The sequence below is a fragment of the Macaca mulatta genome, chromosome 8, assembly GCF_049350105.2.
Source record: "Macaca mulatta isolate MMU2019108-1 chromosome 8, T2T-MMU8v2.0, whole genome shotgun sequence".
NCBI lineage: Eukaryota > Metazoa > Chordata > Mammalia > Primates > Cercopithecidae > Macaca > Macaca mulatta.
This window is the reverse complement of record NC_133413.1, coordinates 51,959,748-51,969,230: the sequence shown is the minus strand read 5'-3', so window position 1 is coordinate 51,969,230 and position 9,483 is coordinate 51,959,748.

Below are 9,483 nucleotides of genomic sequence, written 5' to 3'. Positions count from 1 at the left end.
AAGGGATCCGAAATATCTGCTCTCAGATTCCACAGAAATAAGGCTAGCAAAGAGATCCACGAAATACAGATGTAACTCTGTGAGTGGAAGTCACACATCACAGAGCAGTTTCTCAGAAAGCTTCTTTCCAGATTTCATCTGAGGATATTTCCTTTTTCACCATAGCCCTCTATGGGCTTCCAAATATCACTTTGCCAATTCCACAAGAACTGTCTTAGCGAAAGGCTTCTTGAGGGGAAAGCTGTAACTCTGTGAGATGATTTCACAGAACACAAAGAAGTTTCTCAGATAGCTTCTTTCTCTTTGTTATCGGATGATATTTCCTTTGGCCCTATAGTCTTCAAAGGGATCCGAAATATCTGTTCTCAGATTCCACAGAAATAAGGCTAGCAAAGAGATCCACGAAACACAGATGTAACTCTGTGAGATGAATGAACAGAACACTAAGCAGTTTCTCAGAAAGCTTCTTTCCAGATTTCATCTGAGGATATTTCCTTTTTCACCATAGCCCTCTATGGGCTTCCAAATATCACTTTGCCAATTCCACAAGAACTGTCTTAGCGAAAGGCTTCTTGAGGGGAAAGCTGTAACTCTGTGAGATGATTTCACAGAAAACAAAGAAGTTTCTCAGAAAGCTTCTTTGTCTTTGTTATCGCAGGATATTTCCTTTGGCCCTATAGTCTTCAAAGGGATCCGAAATATCTGTTCTCAGATTCCACAGTAATAAGGCTAGCAAAGAGATCCACGAAATACAGTTGTAACTCTGTGAGATGAATGAACAGAACACTAAGCAGTTTCTCAGAAAGCTTCTTTCCAGATTTCATCTGAGGATATTTCCTTTTTCACCATAGCCCTCTATGGGCTTCCAAATATCACTTTGCCAATTCCACAAGAACTGTCTTAGCGAAAGGCTTCTTGAGGGGAAAGCTGTAACTCTGTGAGATGATTTCACAGAACACAAAGAAGTTTCTCAGAAAGCTTCTTTCTCTTTGTTATCACAGGATATTTCCTTTGGCCCTATTGTCTTCAAAGGGATCCGAAATATCTGTTCTCAGATTCCACAGAAATAAGGCTAGCAAAGAGATCCACGAAATACAGATGTAACTCTGTGAGTGGAAGTCACACGTCACAGAGCAGTTTCTCAGAAAGCTTCTTTCCAGATTTCATCTGAGGATATTTCCTTTTTCACCATAGCCCTCTATGGGCTTCCAAATATCACTTTGCCAATTCCACAAGAACTGTCTTAGCGAAAGGCTTCTTGAGGGGTAAGCTGTAACTCTGTGAGATGATTTCACAGAACACAAAGAAGTTTCTCAGAAAGCTTCTTTCTCTTTTTATCGGATGATATTTCCTTTGGCCATATAGTCTTCAAAGGGATCCGAAATATCTGTTCTCAGATTCCACAGAAATAAGGCTAGCAAAGAGATCCACGAAACACAGATGTAACTCTGTGAGATGAATGAACAGAACACTAAGCAGTTTCTCAGAAAGATTCTTTCCAGATTTCATCTGAGGATATTTCCTTTTTCACCATAGCCCTCTATGGGCTTCCAAATATCACTTTGCCAATTCCACAATAACTGTCTTAGCGAAAGGCTTCTTGAGGGGAAAGCTGTAACTCTGTGAGATGATTTCACAGAACACAAAGAAGTTTCTCAGAAAGCTTCTTTCTCTTTGTTATCACAGGATATTTCCTTTGGCCCTATTGTCTTCAAAGGGATCCGAAATATCTGTTCTCAGATTCCACAGAAATAAGGCTAGCAAAGAGATCCACGAAACACAGATGTAACTCTGTGAGATGAATGAACAGAACACTAAGCAGTTTCTCAGAAAGCTTCTTTCCAGATTTCATCTGAGGATATTTCCTTTTTCACCATAGCCCTCTATGGGCTTCCAAATATCACTTTGCCAATTCCACAAGAACTGTCTTAGCGAAAGGCTTCTTGAGGGGAAAGCTGTAACTCTGTGAGATGATTTCACAGAACACAAAGAAGTTTCTCAGAAAGCTTCTTTCTCTTTGTTATCAGAGGATATTTCCTTTGGCCCTATAGTCTTCAAAGGGATCCGAAATATCTGTTCTCAGATTCCACAGAAATAAGTCTAGCAAAGAGATCCACGAAATACAGATGTAACTCTGTGAGTGGAAGTCAAACATCACAGAGCAGTTTCTCAGAAATCTTCTTTCCAGATTTCATCTGAGGATATTTCCTTTTTCAACATAGCCCTCTATGGGCTTCCAAATATCACTTTGCCAATTACACAAGAACTGTCTTAGCGAAAGGCTACTTGAGGGGAAAGCTGTAACTCTGTGAGATGATTTCACAGAACACAAAGAAGTTTCTCAGAAAGCTTCTTTCTCTTTCTTATCGGAGGATATTTCCTTTGGCCCTATAGTCTTCAAAGGGATCCGAAATATCTGTTCTCAGATTCCACAGAAATAAGGCTAGCAAAGAGATCCACGAAATACAGATGTAACTCTGTGAGATGAATGAACAGAACACTAAGCAGTTTCTCAGAAATCTTCTTTCCAGATTTCATCTGAGGATATTTCCTTTTTCACCGTAGCCCTCTATGGGCTTCCAAATATCACTTTGCCAATTCCACAAGAACTGTCTTAGCGAAAGGCTTCTTGAGGGGAAAGCTGTAACTCTGTGAGATGATTTCACAGAACACAAAGAAGTTTCTCAGAAAGCTTCTTTCTATTTTTTATCGGAGGATATTTCCTTTGCCCCTATAGTCTTCAAAGGGATCCGAAATATCTGTTCTCAGATTCCACAGAAATAAGGCTAGCAAAGAGATCCACGAAATACAGACGTAACTCTGTGAGATGAATGAACAGAACACTAAGCAGTTTCTCAGAAATCTTCTTTCCAGATTTCATCTGAGGATATTTCCTTTTTCACCATAGCCCTCTAAGGGCTTCCAAATATCACTTTGCCAATTCCACAAGAACTGTCTTAGCGAAAGGCTTCTTGAGGGGAAAGCTGTAACTCTGTGAGATGATTTCACAGAACACAAAGAAGTTTCTCAGAAAGCTTCTTTCTCTTTGTTATCGGAGGATATTTCCTTTGGCCCTATAGTCTTCAAAGGGATCCGAAATATCTGTTCTCAGATTCCACAGAAATAAGGCTAGCAAAGAGATCCACGAAATACAGATGTAACTCTGCGAGTGGAAGTCACACATCACAGAGCAGTTTCTCAGAAAGCTTCTTTCCAGATTTCATCTGAGGATATTTCCTTTTTCACCATAGCCCTCTATGGGCTTCCAAATATCACTATGCCAATTCCACAAGAACTGTCTTAGCGAAAGGCTTCTTGAGGGGAAAGCTGTAACTCTGTGAGATGATTTCACAGAACACAAAGAAGTTTCTCAGAAAGCTTCTTTCTCTTTGTTATCGGATGATATTTCCTTTGGCCCTATAGTCTTCAAAGGGATCCGAAATATCTGTTCTCAGATTCCACAGAAATAAGGCTAGCAAAGAGATCCACGAAACACAGATGTAACTCTGTGAGATGAATGAACAGAACACTAAGCAGTTTCTCAGAAAGCTTCTTTCCAGATTTCATCTGAGGATATTTCCTTTTTCACCATAGCCCTCAATGGGCTTCCAAATATCACTTTGCCAATTCCACAAGAACTGTCTTAGCGAAAGGCTTCTTGAGGGGAAAGCTGTAACTCTGTGAGATGATTTCACAGAAAACAAAGAAGTTTCTCAGAAAGCTTCTTTGTCTTTGTTATCGCAGGATATTTCCTTTGGCCCTATAGTCTTCAAAGGGATCCGAAATATCTGTTCTCAGATTCCACAGTAATAAGGCTAGCAAAGAGATCCACGAAATACAGTTGTAACTCTGTGAGATGAATGAACAGAACACTAAGCAGTTTCTCAGAAAGCTTCTTTCCAGATTTCATCTGAGGATATTTCCTTTTTCACCATAGCCCTCTATGGGCTTCCAAATATCACTTTGCCAATTCCACAAGAACTGTCTTAGCGAAAGGCTTCTTGAGGGGAAAGCTGTAACTCTGTGAGATGATTTCACAGAACACAAAGAAGTTTCTCAGAAAGCTTCTTTCTCTTTGTTATCACAGGATATTTCCTTTGGCCCTATTGTCTTCAAAGGGATCCGAAATATCTGTTCTCAGATTCCACAGAAATAAGGCTAGCAAAGAGATCCACGAAATACAGATGTAACTCTGTGAGTGGAAGTCACACGTCACAGAGCAGTTTCTCAGAAAGCTTCTTTCCAGATTTCATCTGAGGATATTTCCTTTTTCACCATAGCCCTCTATGGGCTTCCAAATATCACTTTGCCAATTCCACAAGAACTGTCTTAGCGAAAGGCTTCTTGAGGGGTAAGCTGTAACTCTGTGAGATGATTTCACAGAACACAAAGAAGTTTCTCAGAAAGCTTCTTTCTCTTTTTATCGGATGATATTTCCTTTGGCCATATAGTCTTCAAAGGGATCCGAAATATCTGTTCTCAGATTCCACAGAAATAAGGCTAGCAAAGAGATCCACGAAACACAGATGTAACTCTGTGAGATGAATGAACAGAACACTAAGCAGTTTCTCAGAAAGATTCTTTCCAGATTTCATCTGAGGATATTTCCTTTTTCACCATAGCCCTCTATGGGCTTCCAAATATCACTTTGCCAATTCCACAATAACTGTCTTAGCGAAAGGCTTCTTGAGGGGAAAGCTGTAACTCTGTGAGATGATTTCACAGAACACAAAGAAGTTTCTCAGAAAGCTTCTTTCTCTTTGTTATCACAGGATATTTCCTTTGGCCCTATTGTCTTCAAAGGGATCCGAAATATCTGTTCTCAGATTCCACAGAAATAAGGCTAGCAAAGAGATCCACGAAACACAGATGTAACTCTGTGAGATGAATGAACAGAACACTAAGCAGTTTCTCAGAAAGCTTCTTTCCAGATTTCATCTGAGGATATTTCCTTTTTCACCATAGCCCTCTATGGGCTTCCAAATATCACTTTGCCAATTCCACAAGAACTGTCTTAGCGAAAGGCTTCTTGAGGGGAAAGCTGTAACTCTGTGAGATGATTTCACAGAACACAAAGAAGTTTCTCAGAAAGCTTCTTTCTCTTTGTTATCAGAGGATATTTCCTTTGGCCCTATAGTCTTCAAAGGGATCCGAAATATCTGTTCTCAGATTCCACAGAAATAAGTCTAGCAAAGAGATCCACGAAATACAGATGTAACTCTGTGAGTGGAAGTCAAACATCACAGAGCAGTTTCTCAGAAATCTTCTTTCCAGATTTCATCTGAGGATATTTCCTTTTTCAACATAGCCCTCTATGGGCTTCCAAATATCACTTTGCCAATTACACAAGAACTGTCTTAGCGAAAGGCTACTTGAGGGGAAAGCTGTAACTCTGTGAGATGATTTCACAGAACACAAAGAAGTTTCTCAGAAAGCTTCTTTCTCTTTCTTATCGGAGGATATTTCCTTTGGCCCTATAGTCTTCAAAGGGATCCGAAATATCTGTTCTCAGATTCCACAGAAATAAGGCTAGCAAAGAGATCCACGAAATACAGATGTAACTCTGTGAGATGAATGAACAGAACACTAAGCAGTTTCTCAGAAATCTTCTTTCCAGATTTCATCTGAGGATATTTCCTTTTTCACCGTAGCCCTCTATGGGCTTCCAAATATCACTTTGCCAATTCCACAAGAACTGTCTTAGCGAAAGGCTTCTTGAGGGGAAAGCTGTAACTCTGTGAGATGATTTCACAGAACACAAAGAAGTTTCTCAGAAAGCTTCTTTCTATTTTTTATCGGAGGATATTTCCTTTGCCCCTATAGTCTTCAAAGGGATCCGAAATATCTGTTCTCAGATTCCACAGAAATAAGGCTAGCAAAGAGATCCACGAAATACAGACGTAACTCTGTGAGATGAATGAACAGAACACTAAGCAGTTTCTCAGAAATCTTCTTTCCAGATTTCATCTGAGGATATTTCCTTTTTCACCATAGCCCTCTAAGGGCTTCCAAATATCACTTTGCCAATTCCACAAGAACTGTCTTAGCGAAAGGCTTCTTGAGGGGAAAGCTGTAACTCTGTGAGATGATTTCACAGAACACAAAGAAGTTTCTCAGAAAGCTTCTTTCTCTTTGTTATCGGAGGATATTTCCTTTGGCCCTATAGTCTTCAAAGGGATCCGAAATATCTGTTCTCAGATTCCACAGAAATAAGGCTAGCAAAGAGATCCACGAAATACAGATGTAACTCTGCGAGTGGAAGTCACACATCACAGAGCAGTTTCTCAGAAAGCTTCTTTCCAGATTTCATCTGAGGATATTTCCTTTTTCACCATAGCCCTCTATGGGCTTCCAAATATCACTATGCCAATTCCACAAGAACTGTCTTAGCGAAAGGCTTCTTGAGGGGAAAGCTGTAACTCTGTGAGATGATTTCACAGAACACAAAGAAGTTTCTCAGAAAGCTTCTTTGTCTTTGTTATCCCAGGATATTTCCTTTGGCCCTATAGTCTTCAAAGGGATCCGAAATATCTGTTCTCAGATTCCACAGAAATAAGACTAGCAAAGAGATCCACGAAATACAGATGTAACTCTGTGAGATGAATGAACAGAACACTAAGCAGTTTCTCAGAAAGCTTCTTTCCAGATTTCATCTGAGGATATTTCCTTTTTCACCATAGCCCTCTATGGGCTTCCAAATATCACTTTGCCAATTCCACAAGAACTGTCATAGCGAAAGGCTTCTTGAGGGGAATGCTGTAACTCTGTGTGATGATTTCACAGAACACAAAGAAGTTTCTCAGAAAGCTTCTTTCTCTTTGTTATCGGATGATATTTCCTTTGGCCATATAGTCTTCAAAGGGATCCGAAATATCTGTTCTCAGATTCCACAGAAATAAGGCTAGCAAAGAGATCCACGAAACACAGATGTAACTCTGTGAGATGAATGAACAGAACACTAAGCAGTTTCTCAGAAAGCTTCTTTCCAGATTTCATCTGAGGATATTTCCTTTTTCACCATAGCCCTCTATGGGCTTCCAAATATCACTATGCCAATTCCACAAGAACTGTCTTAGCGAAAGGCTTCTTGAGGGGAAAGCTGTAACTCTGTGAGATGATTTCACAGAACACAAAAAAGTTTCTCAGAAAGCTTCCTTCTCTTTGTTATCGGAGGATATTTCCTTTGGCCCCATAGTCTTCTAAGGGATCCGAAATATCTGTTCTCAGATTCCACAGAAATAAGGCTAGCAAAGAGATCCACGAAACACAGATGTAACTCTGTGAGATGAATGAACAGAACACTAAGCAGTTTCTCAGAAAGCTTCTTTCCAGATTTCATCTGAGGATATTTCCTTTTTCACCATAGCCCTCAATGGGCTTCCAAATATCACTTTGCCAATTCCACAAGAACTGTCTTAGCGAAAGGCTTCTTGAGGGGAAAGCTGTAACTCTGTGAGATGATTTCACAGAACACAAAGAAGTTTCTCAGAAAGCTTCTTTCTCTTTGTTATCACAGGATATTTCCTTTGGCACTATTGTCTTCAAAGGGATCCGAAATATCTGTTCTCAGATTCCACAGAAATAAGGCTAGCAAAGAAATCCACGAAACACAGATGTAACTCTGTGAGATGAATGAACAGAACACTAAGCAGTTTCTCAGAAAGCTTCTTTCCAGATTTCATCTGAGGATATTTCCTTTTTCACCATAGCCCTCTATGGGCTTCCAAATATCACTTTGCCAATTCCACAAGAACTGTCTTAGCGAAAGGCTTCTTGAGGGGAAAGCTGTAACTCTGTGAGATGATTTCACAGAACACGAAGAAGTTTCTCAGAAAGCTTCTTTCTCTTTCTTATCGGAGGATATTTCCTTTGGCCCTATAGTCTTCAAAGGGATCCGAAATATCTGTTCTCAGATTCCACAGAAATAAGGCTAGCAAAGAGATCCACGAAATACAGATGTAACTCTGTGAGATGAATGAACCGAACACTAAGCAGTTTCTCAGAAATCTTCTTTCCAGATTTCATCTGAGGATATTTCCTTTTTCACCATAGCCCTCTATGGGCTTCCAAATATCACTTTGCCAATTCCACAAGAACTGTCTTAGCGTAAGGCTTCTTGAGGGGAAAGCTGTAACTCTGTGAGATGATTTCACAGAACACAAAGAAGTTTCTCAGAAAGCTTCTTTCTCTTTGTTATCGGAGGATATTTCCTTTGGCCCTATAGTCTTCAAAGGGATCCGAAATATCTGTTCTCAGATTCCACAGAAATAAGGCTAGCAAAGAGATCCACGAAACACAGATGTAACTCTGTGAGATGAATGAACAGAACACTAAGCAGTTTCTCAGAAAGCTTCTTTCCAGATTTCATCTGAGGATATTTCCTTTTTCACCATAGCCCTCTACGGGCTTCCAAATGTCACTTTGCCAATTCCACAAGAACTGTCTTAGCGAAAGGCTTCTTGAGGGGAAAGCTGTAACTCTGTGAGATGATTTCACAGAACACAAAGAAGTTTCTCAGAAAGCTTCTTTCTCTTTGTTATCAGAGGATATTTCCTTTGGCCCTATTGTCTACAAAGGGATCCGAAATATCTGTTCTCAGATTCCACAGAAAAAAGGATAGCAAAGAGATCCACGAAATGCAGATGTAACTCTGTGAGTGGAAGTCACACATCACAGAGCAGTTTCTCAGAAAGCTTCTTTCCAGATTTCATCTGAGGATATTTCCTTTTTCACCATAGCCCTCTATGGGCTTCCAAATATCACTTTGCCAATTCACCAAGAACTGTCTTAGCGAAAGGCTTCTTGAGGGGAAAGCTGTAACTCTGTGAGATGATTTCACAGAACACAAAGAAGTTTCTCAGAAAGCTTCTTTGTCTTTGTTATCGCAGGATATTTCCTTTGGCCCTATAGTCTTCAAAGGGATCCGAAATATCTGTTCTCAGATTCCACAGTAATAAGGCTAGCAAAGAGATCCACAAAATACAGATGTAACTCTGTGAGATGAATGAACAGAACACTAAGCAGTTTCTCAGAAAGCTTCTTTCCAGATTTCATCTGAGGATATTTCCTTTTTCAGCATAGCCCTCTAAGGGCTTCCAAATATCACTTTGCCAATTCCACAAGAACTGTCTTAGCGAAAGGCTTCTTGAGGGGAAAGCTGTAACTCTGTGAGATGATTTCACCGAACACAAAGAAGTTTCTCAGAAAGCTTTTTTCTCTTTGTTATCGGAGGATATTTCCTTTGGCCATATAGTCTTCAAAGGGATTCGAAATATCTGTTCTCAGATTCCACAGAAATAAGGCTAGCAAAGAGATCCAAGAAACACAGATGTAACTCTGTGAGATGAACGAACTGAACACTAAGCAGTTTCTCAGAAAGCTTCTTTCCAGATTTCATCTGAGGATATTTCCTTTTTCACCATAGCCCTCTACGGGCTTCCAAATATCACTTTGCCAATTCCACAAGAACTGTCTTAGCGAAAG